Here is a 15,443-nt window from a genome sequence, read left to right as displayed (position 1 = left end):
TCGACCTTGAGATATACATTTATAAAACATATTTAATTTTCAGAAAAACACACATTCACTGGATGATGTCATCAGTGATGTCATCAGTGATGTAATCAGTGATGTCATTTGAGATGTCATCAGTGATGTCATGAGTGATGTCACTGACCATGTCATGAGTGATGTAATATGTGACGTCATCAGCAGTGCATTGCGGGCGCGCGAGTTATAGTTAGCTTAACTAACTATAACGGGAAAATTTCATTGGTTTTTTACGAGTGAAATGTCCAGCTAACTATAACGTGTGTGAAACCTATGGTTTTTTCACTGAATATATATATATATATATATATATATATATATATATATATATATATATATATATATATTATGAATTGCATGCCATCTTGGAATGGGCACAGTGCGGGTCTTATGAGTAGATGAGAATGGGGTTGAGGGATATGTGGGATGACCCTATAAATACTACTTTTCCCTCTAAGGTAGAAATTAAGAGGTTATTCTGGGAGATGATTTTTTCGGAAAAATGTGCAGTGAGTTCCTCTAACCATCTCACAGGGCGTTTCCTCGAATTCAAATCCTACCCAGCATTGGAACCTTATTGGGATGCAATTGAGAAACCAATAGAGCGGAAGCTCTATTTCCAATTTAGGGTAGGAACCCTTCCCATTAGGGCATTTACGTCAAGATGGGCAGGGACTGATTGTGATAAATGCCCTAAATGTAAGGATAAGAAAGAGACAATGAGCCACTTTTTGTTCTTTTGCCCTTTATATATAACCCCAAGAGATAAATGGGTAAAACCAATATGCCGCCTAATTGGCTCACAGAAGCATGAGGAGGCATTGAGAATTTTATGCACTGATCCCTGCCTCACAATCACAATAGCCATGGCTAATTTTTTTAAATGGGCATGGCTAATTCGACTAAAGGAAGTCCGGTAGGTATATGAAAACCGCATCATACTAGGAAATGAGGTTTTGCTCCAGGTAAAATTGACTGAGCCATGATGATCCATTTTCTATACCCTTATTTTTAAATAACATTCGACATTAATTACATGTAGTTTAATCGTTTTTTATTTCTTTTCTTTAAATATTTATAAAATTGTTTTTAATGATATGTAATATGTTTCATGTATATTTGTGATACTTTTATGGCTTATTGTCGAATAAAGTTGCAAAAAAAAAGGAGTAGATGAAGTTTTACATTTCACCCAAGCTAGTCTTGCAGTACCACCTTTTCACTATGCAAATCAATAGCAAGTACTCACTTGAGTTCTAGTGACTACATCTCCAGTGAGATTAAGTTATTTTGACGGTATTCCAAAGCAGGAAGGCAAAAAAAATTACATGATTTACAATAAAAGTCCAATATGGAGAAGATCAAATTTTAGAAGTGTGTATTGGATTGCAAACAAGGACATCATTCACAAGCAAACCCATTCAGTAGGGGAACCAAGCAATCTTTGCTGATGACTTTCAGAGTGCACATGCCATGTTATGAGTATTATGTGGTAAAGAGAGTTGGTTGAATGGTGGTGCTGTCATTAGTGCAACAACTGTTGTAGCACTGGGCCCAGGGGTATAAGGTGCCCACTGCAACAATAAAACCAAGCAAGCACCGGATGAGCTAAATTGTGCCTGTTTGTATTAGGTCCCAAGGCTTCCTTGTAATGGCTTGAAACATTATTAGATAGTACTTAATCACATAATACAAAATAATTTATAAGTGAACCTCTAAGCGAAGTGTTGATGATAAAATACTTAAGCTATTTAAGGCAGAAACAGGCAGAAACAGAGGAGTGATAGGAACTCCCTCATTGACACTTTACCACACGTATTGGAGTGTATTGTCTGAAGATCAAATTTTATTTTATTCTTTAAAGGGACAGAGCATGAAAGATACTTTGTCTTGGACCTCAAATCAAAGAGATCCTGCATTTATTTGGAGATAACTTATTGATATTTCCAATGCTATCCCCTCCCTCCTGCCATCTGAAGAACAGGGTGCTCTGGAGGAGAATACTGCAAGGCCACTAATGGAGGGTGTGGTGGAGGCAGCAGGTCGGTGTTTTAATGCTACCTTGGTAACGGCAATCAAGGCAGAATTACTAACAACTATCAATGAAAAAGGGATCATGAAAAGTACGGTTTAGGTTTAGAATGAGAAAGCAATAAGGGGACACTGCTCCTTCAGCATTTAAATTCATCAATTTTTCAAATACATTTAATTTCTTTTAATTGCCCAAAATGGGAGTCAATTGCAGTTAAGGCCACAAAGGCAGCCTGCACGGAATTCAATGCAATGTACTCTCTAACATCGATTAAGGTAATCAGTCTTCTGGCTGGCGCTTTCTAACTTGTCTGTGACCGAACGCCAATAATAAAAGAAGGTGAGCAAACTGACTGCGAGTTTGATGGGGCAGGAGCTTAAAGAACATAAATATTTTTTTTAAAACATAACGGTCCATATGTACAATAAAGTGGTGGAGAGAGGTGTTAGCCTTCCTGACTTAAAGCTTCTCTCCTCCACTTCTGAAACGCAATGCTGCACCATATTTACAAGAATGTGGTACAGCCTTGAGTTTACCCCTGCGATAGGGCTAAGTTTAGCAACTAAGCGCCAACGCAGGCCCCCGGTGTCTGCGTGCAGGGGAGGATTGTTTATGTGTAGGAAGGTGTCCCTTCCTGCACATAAACAATCCTAAATTGCAATTCTGTCACTTTCTTGCGTGCTGCTGCATGCAGCGCACATGAAAGTAAAATAATTGCATTTTTAAAAAAGTTTGTGTATGTGCAGGAAGCGACACCTTCCTACACATAAACAAACAATGGCATTTTGCTTTTTTCATGTGTGCTGCACAAGGAAGCACACATTGAAAAAAGCAAAAACGAGGAGAAATAATGCATTTCTCCTCGTTTCGCCATCTTAAGACCAGTTTTTACCTGGTCTTAATTTTGGCGCTGCCTCCTATGTATGCCACCCCTGTACATAGAGGGCAGCGTCAAAATGAATGGGTGTTGTGGTGGAACGCCCACTGGAACACCCACTGCCCACCCCTTTCACGCTAACCATAGCGTCAAAGGGGGCCTTATGCGCAAGGCAGCATTAACCCATGTTGCATGGCTTAACGCTGCCTGTACATACGGAGCAGCCCCTATCGTCACCACAACATCAATATTGGTGACATTGTGGTGGAGATAGGGGCTTGTACTATGCCCCAAAGACTCTTGTTTATTGCAATCAATGATGACGCAGCAGATATTTCATTTGCTTGGGCATTCGATGCAATAGCATGTAACAAATGACAAGATAGATCAGGTAACAAGTCTGTACTGCAAAGGAGATGAAAAATGCACGAAACAGTGCGCCCCATCATAGGATGAACCACTGAATACTGTGGTCAAGTTGCTGACATGCGCATGCGCAGGGAATATCAATCTAACGCAAGTGTGTGACGGAAGTATCTGGGCCTAGATATACAGAATGAGGGTTTAACATATGCATTTATAAAAGTTCTTTTAGTGGGAATCTGAAATGCTCTGCGTTGTAACGATGGATTATCTTTCTCACCTGCCTGAAGCTTCCTCTCGTAGAAATACATCAGACAGAAGCAATCAAATACCAGACTACCTCGAAGCAGGGGTTTTCTTTCTGAGCCTCGTGCATGAACCATCGTCTGGGGTTTGATGGCTGACTTTTAGAAAGTGCATCATTGTTAAAAAATGGCATACAGTCTTGTTCTTACAATGAACTGTTTGTCAGGATATAAGTAACTTAGGAAACATCTGCATTATGGAATAATATTCATTTTTCACTTTGAAAGCATGGCAAGCTATGCTGCTGGCGGGCTTTCTCTGTTATTGTTTTGTCTGTGCCTTCCGGTTATTGATGGAAAGGTATGTCACGTTAATACAGCTAATATTTAAAAACGGAAGAAAAGTAGTGATGGTTCTGGAGAGTTCTTATTGCCGTGTTTCCTCCTCCAGTCATATGTTGAACAATTAATCCAGATTCAAGCATTAAGAGTCAGCTTTCTTTACCTACGGAAGACAGATCCTGTAAGAGGGGAGAGTCTTCTATGTTTATGAATAAGACGCCATAAATAACACACGCATTGAGTTTAGAAAGAGGAGACATTCAGGAATGGATCTGAGACAATACAAGTAATCCATATTTATTTCGACGATTTGGATGGGAAGACGAGACAACAGTCCAAGTCAAAGTTTGGGAGCAGAGAAAATTGTGGTTTTGTAAAAAAAAAAAAAAAACAATAACAAATGCAGCGGTTGTGTGCATGTTTTGTGAAAATAGAACAGGTCATTGATTATTTGAGTGCACCTCCTTCGCAAAGCGGTCAATGAAAAATAAGGTACTAAGCACAGGGGTGAGCATGTGATGTGCGACTGAATAGAAAACTGCCCCAATATATATCTTAAAAGGGAGCATAGTCCTGTTTATGAAAAGGACATTGCTCTTCATCCCTAGAGATGGATTTAACTATCAAGAGATTTTAACTGCAGATGAAAGGTTACATGAGTTGGTGTAGAGCACAATATGATCACCATAGTGAGTGGACTTGAGCACAACACAAAATTATATTGAGTAGATATGGGAACAAAGCTAAGAATACATCATAAGAGTGATTAATGGAGATTCTTGGATTATATTCGAATTTTGAAACCTTTGTGAGTGGGAAGTTCTTTTAAAAATGGCAACTATAGTCATCCTTTCTAGCAGTAGAATAGTCCCAGCACTGCACTGGAGAATGAGGGAAATCAGTTGGACGGGTGTGCTTTCATAGCCGTCCCCAATATGAGCTCTCGGCACAACCCTGGTCTCCTTCCAGAGTCTTAGTCCCATCCCTCACACTGTACCTTGCACCGAGACCACCCTCTCTTCCAGCAAGGATCATTAGTGCAAGGGCCTTCCTCTTTCAAGAGCTGAAAGCCCTAAACTCAGCCCCACTCATTGCACCATACTATTCCATGGCATCCCTTCTGAGACAGATATCTCCATTTCCACCCATTGAGCAGAAAATCCTACAGCTGGACAGATATCTCCATTTCCACCCATTGAGCAGGAAATCCTACAGCTGTACATCAGCACAATGTGCAGGGTAAGTTAAACTTCATTTCAGTGAGGTTAAGAAACGTTATGATTTTGTCTAAATGTGCAAATAATAAGCCTATGTGCATAGGTGTATACCCCAACGGGGAAATTGTGTGAAACTTCTCGATGTGCGAAGAACAGCACAGCATGTTCACTTTATTAATCTATGTTTATAATTAGACAGGGAGCAAAAAAGAGGGTTCAATGGGCCCAGAGAAATTAAGAGGGAAGTATAATTAATTTTTTCTGCCAACCCTTTTTGTTTGTCCTAAGTGTGTTGCCCGAATGGCATGAGTATTCCTATATGTGAGTTCACGGTCATCCCTAGAGGGGGGACAGATGGGACCTGTGCCTCAGTTGCATTTGTCACCACCTCCCCAACTTGGGCTCCATCCTTTAAAGTTGTTGAATGTCACCTGCGCTGGAAGCAAACGCAGAAATAAATAGACACCATGCATTGCCAAGCACATTAGGGCCTATTCACAAACTGCCTTTTATAATACTTTGAGTACCACTAAAATAGTACGTCAAACATGATACGGAATGCCATTCACTAACCTAGATGCAGAGGTCTGAGCCTTTTCCTCTCCTAACCTTTATGTATGGAGACCTTCGTCCCAACAGTGGAGCTCGCCACATATGTAGATATATGGGTTAGCAGTAAATGTGGGAAGGACAAGTGGGGTAGCTGGAAAACAGGGAATATTTTCTAATGAAAGGGATGAGTTAAGGGAGGAGTAAGGAGGTGTTTATAGAGGATTAAGGAGAGGTTTAAGCAAGGGCATGCACCCACCCACAAAACATTAAGCACATTGCTATTCACATACTGCATGTCTATAGTTACTTTAACTAAAAATGGCCCAAAACAGGGGTAAATATACTCCCACTTAGACCTAAAGTAAGTCCAGCAGCATACTTGGCCAAGCACTGAAACTGCAGCACAATTCAACAGAAAATGCTGGAGGCACAGACTTAAAATAAAAAAAATTAAAATGTAAGTGCATTTAATTTAATATTAAAAATTATATATAGAATTTAAGAAGAATCCCACCCATAGTCTAAAGTGGCAGCTGAGTGCTCTCAAAGGGAAATTGTTGGCACTTTATAAAATCAGAGCTGAATTCACACTTCTCTGGCTTCGGCGAAGCGCATACACCCAGGAGAACAAGGTGGGCTTCCACCTGGCGCGACAGCTTAGGGAGAAGAGGACTAGGGAGCATATTAGGGGAATACATAACATAACATATGTATTTGTAAAGCGCACGTTCACCCGGAGGCATCGTGGCACTAAATAACAGATGTTAATTGTTACCCAACTCAATGGTACTCATTTTATCGACCTAAGATGAATGGAAGGCTGAGTGGACCCACCGGGATTTGAACCTGTGATCATGAGGTCGAACACAGGCCCCTGCAGTGGAGGGATTAGTCCGCTGAGCCATCAGACCTGGATACGCAAAGAGGGGGGGTGGGTCCTAGAACTAGACGACGGTGGTAAAGCCTCGCTGTTTGGTGCGTTTTACCAAGATCTCTACAAAGTGACACTTCCAGATGGCACAGCACAGAGGGCTTACCTAGACAGCCTTGCCCTCCCTAAGATCCCAGACTCCTGGAGGGATCAATTGGACGCTCCAAACTCTGACGAGGAGGTGCGCCTTGCGATTAAGGCGCTTAACCTCCATAAATCCCCGGGGACGGACGGCCTGATGGCGCTTTTCTACAAAACATACACACCCGAACTAGTGCCACATCTGACAGCCCTTTTTAATGATATAGCGACGAGGCAGGCGATCACACCCACCATTGCAGAAGCGCTCATCACGGTAATCCCCAAACCTGGGAAGGATCCTCAGCAGTGTGCCTCTTATAGGACAATAGCTGTCCTGAACTTAGATTCCAAGCTTTATTCGGCTATCTTAGCGACCCGTATAGAAAACTCAATGGCCGACATTGTTCACCCGGATCAGTCTGGTTTTATAAAAGGGAGGCAGACGCACGACAACATATGCAGGGCACTCCACCTTGTCGAAAAAGCTAACAAGTTAAAAATCCCAGTATTACTGTTGGGCTTAAATGCGGAAAAAGCATTCAACAGGGTGGACTGGCACTTCCTGTTTCTTACCCTGGAGAAGTTTGGCTTTGGGGATAGATTTTTACAGATGATACGAGCCAACTATTTGAACCCGAGATCTAGAGTTCAGGTTAACTGGGTTAGCTCACCATTCTTCGCGCTGGGGCGGGGAACTCAGCAGGGGTGCCCCCTATCCCCACTATTGTTTGCGCTGAGCTTTAAGCCGCTGGCGGCACGGCTTCGGACGAACCCAGACATTCAAGGACTCAGATTTGGGGGGGAGGAACACAAGGTGTAGTTGTTCGCGGACGACATTCTGTTGTCCCTCACGAGTCCTGTCTCTTCCCACTGGGCACTACAACTAGAACTGAGAGCATTTGAGGACGTGGTGGGCTTTCGGGCCAACCTCTCTAAATCTTCCATTCTGAACATTACTTTATCGGAGAGGGAGAAGCGAGTCATTCAGGAGGAATCCCCATTTGCGTGGGCTAAACATAGGTTAACATATCTGGAAATTCAGATTACTACCTCTATAGAAGGCTTGTTTCAGCAAATTTCCCTACCCTACTTACACAGGTAAAACAAGAGTTACACCGCTGGTAGCCCCTGTTTATCTCATGGTTGGGTAGGATCCATGCGGTCAAGATGACCGTACTTCCTAAGCTGCTCTATCTATTCCAGGCTCTCCCAATAGATGTAGATAAGGCATACCTGAAAGAGGTGAGATCTCTAATATTTCGCTAAGTATGGCAGGACAGAAGGGCAAGATTGCCCTTTCATGTTTTAAGGAGACCTAGAACGGAGGGAGGAGTGGCTCTTCCTGACCTAGAGCTATACCTTAAGGCGGCACGGCTAAGAGTTATCACTGAATGGTCCATGCAAGCTTCACATCGACCGGGCTATTGTGGGCAGGACAATTTGGGATGTCCATTGGAAGCCAAAGAACGATAGACCAGCCATGCATACCTAAGCACCCCTATGAGGACCACCCTGAAGACTTGGGATGAGATAAATAAAAACCTGGCCTGGACCTCTTTTCCGTCCCCCACACACCTATACACTTTAATACCGAGTTTCCACCTGCACTTAAAGAGGGGCCTTCTGATGCATGGAGATAGGGTGGGTGGAAAGTGCTCTCCGATCTCTTCCACAACTATGATATTCTCTCTTTTGAGAATTGCCAATGAGATTTTGGGGTCCCGGCTTCAGAGAACTTTCATTATTTGCAACTTAAACATTGGGCACCTCGTCAGGGAGGCGGTGACTAGGGAACACTGGTGCGGAAGACGAGCTCGACCAAGGGCACAATCTCTTTCCTATACAAACTACTAATTTCCACTACAGGTGCACTTCATCCCCGGTACAGAACAACATGGGACCGGGTCCTGGAAACGGAGACAACTGAGGGGGAGTGGAAACACCTATGGACAGACATCGCAAACTTTAATCACTCGCTCGACTTGAGGGAGGCACATTACAAAATATTATTTGACTGGTACCCAGTCCCTGCCAAACTAAGAAAGATTTTCCCCCTCACTTTGAATCTTTGCTGGAGAGGTTGCGGTATCCTAGGGGATTTTCACCACATTTGGTGGGATTGCCCAACAATCAAGCCATTTTGGGAGAAAATTTCGGCCCAAATGAAGGATATGTTATGTTACCCCATCCCGAGTTCCATAGAAGGGATCCTCCTGGGCTTTAGAGTCAACACATTAGAACACCATACCAAGGTGGTTAAAGCAATTATGTGGGCATGCCTGGGGGCCGCGAAAATGTCGATAGAGACTAATTGGAAGAAAAAAGAAGCACCGATCCTGGCGCAGTGGCACTCTCGCCTATGGAAAATACTCACAATGGAACGCATGGCAGACATTTTCAGAGGCGAATATAAAAATGTTGACTTTAAGTGGGGTCCCCTGGTATCATACCTTACGAAAGGGCTTCCGCTTGCAGTATGTCCACCCACATTAAGAGGGCTCCACCTGTTCCAATTTTAGATCTGGCAGTGGCGCTATCATAGAAGACCTCTCACAAGGGATAATGTGACACTCATCAGACACCAAGCAGAATGATGACATTCTGCCAGTCCTACCGGAATAGTAGCTGGGGAAGGGGGGGCGTGCTTCTCCACCATGGGGAGGGGGGAGGAAGGGAGGGGATGGGGTTTGGGGGTTTAGTTCTTTGATGTTCTCTTCGATGCTGTTGCAACTGCCATAGCAATAAAGGCTCATGCGGAGCTCTAAAAGAAAGCCATTCCAGTATGATAAGATACTGTGATAAAATTTGTGGTGTATCGCTTACTTAAGGGTGAGGCCAGGAATCAAACTGTTATGGAAATGTTAATAATAAACTGTAAATAAAAAGATCTTTGACAAAAACAAATTATATATAAATAAAACATAATTTGTTTTTTTAATCAAATATGATAACCTTTTTAAGTGTAAACATTTATGTAACTTTCTTTATTAAAAATAACTCATTTGAAATTATGTCTATCCATAGTTTAATCATTTCTACTACATGACTAATAAATATGCCACCCCACACACACACATTCTTCACAGTTGCTAAACACCTACAAATGGTGGCCTCCTCAGTTTTATCTGTGGCTCATTGTGTGACCCCCCTTAAAAATCATTGGAGACGCTACTGTGTGGGCTATCCCGATGAATGTTCCTTGGGGACTCATGTGGTTGACCACCAAGAAGGCCCATTGACAATCAATATAATCTATGGTTGTTTGCATTACAATTCAGAGGGACTTGATCTAGCAGTTCTGGATGGACCATCTCATTTGGGGCAAACCATAGATTCCTTTGCAGTTGGTCATTTCCTGTCTGTAATTAAATGTTAAGCAATAACGTAGAGTGATGTCAACTTTAGATATCAACAGATCATATTAACTGAAGCCTTTTCACCCATCATTTGTCACTCAGTATTGCAACTCCTGTCTAAATGCTTGACAGAAAAGGCTGTTTGGCAAACCCCAAGGACTTCAAAATGTAGAAACAAGGATCGCAGCAGAACAGGACAAAAGAGATCCTACATAATTTATTCTATTTGCAGCAGTAGCTTCTTATGTCTTAAGTATTGATGTCAGCTTCTGTTTTTCATATTTATATGTTGATCTAGCCAGGGTAATATACAATTTGCTTCTAGAATGTTCACAGACACTCTTTATCCACCAAGTGTGAAAGACCGTCATCTTTTGTAACAAGAGATCTTTACAATTTGAACTTCATATGTCTTGGGATCTACAATAAATAGTAGAGAGATGTATTGTCACATAGCCTGAATATTACATACAAGAATCTTAATTTAATGAGGACTAATTTCTAGATTGATTTACCAGTCTTTCCACAAAGCCCATGTTTATTTTATCCTAGTATGTGGCCATGAATATTCTTTCAGTAACATAGCAATGACACTTTTTAGGAGTTTACCTACAAGTTAAATTGATACTAATGTGACACAACATCACTGTTAGCATGAGTACTCTCTGTTAAAAATACTTGGGCTTAGGAAGTGCTTACATAAATGAAAGTCCTGTTTATTCACACTAATGTCTAATGTGTACACTAAATTGAGGTAACTATAGGGAGGTCCTTTGTTTGACACAAAAAATAGAAAGTCCAGGTAACACTACAAGAAGTGAAATCTGTAGAATGTGTCCCACATTTCATACCATAGAGGAAAACTGTTTCTCCTGAGGATTTCTTGCCTTACGTTTGGTAGATGGTCCAGGGCCGCAAAGCAATCTCTACCAGAAATGTGAGTTGGTACATGTGACAGCACAACCAAAACAAAATGTAGTTAAGTAATGAACAGTCACCAAGGAAGATGTTCAAATAGGCAAGCAGGAGTCAATTCATAAAGGTGGACCGACAGTCCTGTAAAACTGTAAAGTTGTCCCCTGCGGGTGGTAGATAGTATTGAGATAGAATTTCAGACATTTTTTTTTTTTTTAGGGAAAGATGTTTATTGAGAAAACCAACATGAAATATAATAAACTTTGCAACCTAAAGAGGTATGGCATTGAAAAGTTGAGTACATCTAATAAATACTTTTAGGTAATGCACAGTGGACATGAGGAAAGAAAATGCAATGTGAAATGAAGCAAATGCAATGTGAAATGAAGAAAGAATTATTTTGTTTTTGAAGGGAGAAGACAAGGAGAAAAAATACATGGAAAAGGAAAAGAAAGTAGAAAGAAAAAAGGGGAATAGTCTATATACAAAAGAAGCTTGTAACCTCAATAAGATTACAAAATGAAATGTTATTGAATACAACAGACGCAACAGTAAATATAACAATGTTGAATAAAGGAAATATATCAATTGTATGGAACAGTTTAAAGATAAAAGTTTAGAAAGTTAGAAAGTTAGGTGGGATTAGAGGAATCCATCTTCCTGGTAATGTGCGATGGATAATTGGTAAGTGGCAACCACAACTGATTGCTTTGGAGTGATAACATAAGACATTCCACCAATGTTAAAGAGTGATGTTCTCTATAGATTTCCAATTGGAAGTAATAACAGAAATGGCTGTAGAAATCAAGAGATCTACCAATCTCCTGATCATTCTATGAGAGATCCATACATCATGTATGGTACCCAGAAACAACAATCATGTGAAAAGGGTATGCAAATCTGAGTGACTGCAATGATGCACTTTTAAATCAGACACCAGAGGTGAATAAAGCAGGGCAGGAAAAGAGCATGTGAAAGTATGTGCCAGAGTGAATGTGGCAGCACCAGCATGTGTCTTGGCATGCACATTTGAGCTTAAAAAGATGAAGAGCAGTATAAAAAGTTTGTTATAGAAAAAGTATAAGGTTTGAGTGAGGCTAGCAGTGCGGACAGTCAAATGTATTTTGCACCATATTCTGTCCCACACAGATGTTGGCCATGCGAAACCCAGATCAGATTCCCATAATGTTTCAATGAGCGTTTTGGCCCTATTTGGCTCAGGTGCTCTCAGACGTTTATAAATGCAAGCCACTTTGGTGAGAATGGAGGATGTGATTGGGTGAAGAAATGAGCCTATATGAGAGCATTCATTGGGGGAGAGGTGCATAAAAGTATTGTGTGCCAAAACAGAGAATTCATTGTACTGCGAACGCAAGCGGGAAGGAAGCTTGTATATGGAGGATAACTCAGAAAATGGAATGGGGGAACCTAAATGGTATAACTGAGAGGTGAGAATTATGCCCTTGTACATCCATACCTTCCATCACAAAGTCTTTCCCTGTTTATTGAGAAAAGTATTGTGCCAAATAGGGCTGTTCAGAAACTGATTAATGGAGGTGAGAGGTGATACGAAAAAAGGACTTCAAAAAGGCGCATGCGTGAGATATCATAACTGGTAACCAAAATTTAAGAGGGTTGGTCATGAAGAGAATTTGGTTATGAGAGAAAGGTGATAGCATAGCCTATTCCAAAGAGAACCATAGTTTCTGAGGAGTTTTGAGGGGTAGGGGGTAAATAAACGTGTATATGTTTGATGCCAAAAGACCTATGATAATTAATATAATCAGGAAAGTTAACACCACCAAGAGACTTTGTAATGTTTTCTTTAGAGAGGGAGATTTGAGGAGATTTACCATGCAAAAGAAATTTGGAAAGGATTTAGTCAATTGAGCTAAAGAAACCTTTAGACATCTTTATGGGGTGCATCGTAAGAAAGAAATTTATAATGGAAAGAAGCATTTTTCTGATATTGTCCAATCAACTCCACCAGGAAAGGGAAAGAAGAGACCATTTCTGAGAAAAGGTTATGAGTTTGTCTAAAATGACATCTGAGTTGGTTTTGAGTGCGTCCTACAGGATTGCACAGTGCCAAATGCCCAAGCATTTGACTTTGGACAAATTCCAGGAGAGGCCTGCTTTGACAAAAATGTTTTTGGTACAATATTTTTTCAGTGGCAGTACCTTTGGTTTGTCTACATTTAATTTATAACCTGAGACAGTGGAATATAGGTTAAGATTGTGAAAAAAACCTGGGAGAGAGCGGTTTGGATGTGACATAAATAAGACAATATCATCTGCATATGCTGTAAACTTGATGTGAGTGTTTTAAATTTAAATCCGTAAAAATCTCCTGAAGTCCTAAGTTTGTGAAGAAAAGGTTCCAATTCTAAGATGAAAAGCAAAGGAGATGAGGGACATCCCTGTTGAGTTTCTCTGGGAAGGGGGAAATAAAGGGATCTAATACCATTGGCAATAATAGTGGAGTGTGGTGAGGAGTATAGCAAGAAAATGAGTTGTAAAAAATTAGGCCTAAATCCTTGCATTTGGAGAGACTCAAATTAAAATTGCCAGTTGACCCTATTGAAGGCTTTTTCTGCATTCAAATAAAGCGCGGCCAGAGGACCTTTTATCATGTGAGCTTTATTGATGGTGTTTGGAAAAGTATGAGGGATAAATTATGCGTTAGAACATATCTTACAATCTGTGTTGATTAAGGAGAGAGGTCTATAATTCTTACAATAAGTCAGGTATCGATCTTTCCCAGGAATTAGTCATATTGTGGCTTCTGAAAAGGAACCAGAAGAGGATTTTAGACTGTTTTTAAAGTGATTAAATAATTTGAAAAGTTTGTGGAGAAGAAGCTTTGTAAAATGGAGATAGAATCCAACAGTAAAACCGTCTGACGCTTTACCTTTAGGAAGGGCATTTATGGCAGTATAGAGTTCCTCATTTCAGAATGGGTGTTCTAGGATAGGGAGATCTGGCAACAGTGAGATTCAAGGTTTGAGGTTGGAGAAATAGTTATTGAGAGACTCCTCTAATGGAGCAGTTTCAGGAATATATAAATCTTTATAATAATTAGCAAAACAATCCACAATATCAGCATCTCTAAATAGCTGCTCACCAGAGGGATCAGTGTTGTATTTAATAAAATACTTTAACCTCCCACACTTTAAGTAATAGGTTAGAAGGGAACCATCTCTGTTATTGCCATAATAATAGGTCCCATTTAGTTTAAGCAGTGAACCACATGCCTGTTCAATAGTGATTTTTTCAAACTCAATCTTGGCTGTAACTAATGCATCAAGATCCGTTTTTATTTATGTGTGAGGTGTTTGTTTCGGCCATGAATGATTTTAAGGCCCTACGTTCCTCGATGACGTCCTCCAATGTCAAATGAGTAGGAGATTAATTAGAAGAGTCAAGATATTTTTTCGGACATTTGACTAAAGTAGACTGCTTTGAAATTACTCTAGAAGAGAGGGAGGAGTGAGTTTGCTCCCTTCCAAACTATTCTCCATGAGGACTGAGGAGGACAGAGAAGGTTTAGCTGACTGAGTCTGCAGGGAATGAAGGAGATTAGAATGCTTGGAGAAGGAGGAAGATTTACTGCCAATTTGCAGTTTCCATGATCTCCTCATATAGGGCTGTAAAGCCAGGAATGTAAAATAGGGAGAGAACTGGTAAGTCAGACATCTTTAAGGCAAAATAACAGGGACCAGAACCAGTGAAAATTGCCCTGTGTAGTTATTGACTCAAGAGTACCAGCGTATAACAATAACTTGAAAGCAGGTGACTAAAATTACTTGTGAAAACATGAATGGCGAGAGAGCTAGCATGTAAATTTATTTGGGTTATTTCCTGTTTTTAAACACAAATGATGCCTTCAGAATGAAACATGAGCAAGGGTGCCAGCACTGAAGCATTGATGAGCCAGAAGGCACTGCAAGGAAGAGGAGTCCAAGCTGTGTGCTAGCAGAAATTACCTCAGAGATTTCAGGAGAAATAAAACGGCAGCCTCCGATGCGCGTTGCATCAAGATGTTGGGTTGAGTCAGGAAACTACCAGGAGGGCATTCCCTCAACATGGCTGCATTCCGCCCTTAAAAAAAAGAAAGATGTGTGCAGGAAGGGTGCGGAAGCTTGCATACTGCCGTCTTTTGTGCTGCAGCCACACCCTCTAAATTCAGACAATTCAAACTGCGTATTTCCAGGTGCAGGCATTGCTACTTCTCAATGTGGATGATATTGAAATTAATTAAGTTCTTGTAAACATTCGCAGTATCGCCTACCTTCCGCGGTGAGAGAAATTCATGTAATTTGCTTTAGTGCAATTATGCAAAATTTTGGGAATATTATGAGAAATTGTGTAATTACATGAAATGCGAATCAGTCATTTGGCGCTATCTTTTAGCTCAAGTTGTGTCTTTGCATCGATTTCTACCATGAGGATGCTTTTTGCACTAAATGCAATTGTTGTAACAAACAGCCGCTCATGTTCTGGATTTTCCC

Source organism: Triturus cristatus, chromosome 12, assembly GCF_964204655.1.
Source record: "Triturus cristatus chromosome 12, aTriCri1.1, whole genome shotgun sequence".
Classification (NCBI taxonomy): domain Eukaryota; kingdom Metazoa; phylum Chordata; class Amphibia; order Caudata; family Salamandridae; genus Triturus; species Triturus cristatus.
Note: the sequence above shows the minus strand (reverse complement) of the source record.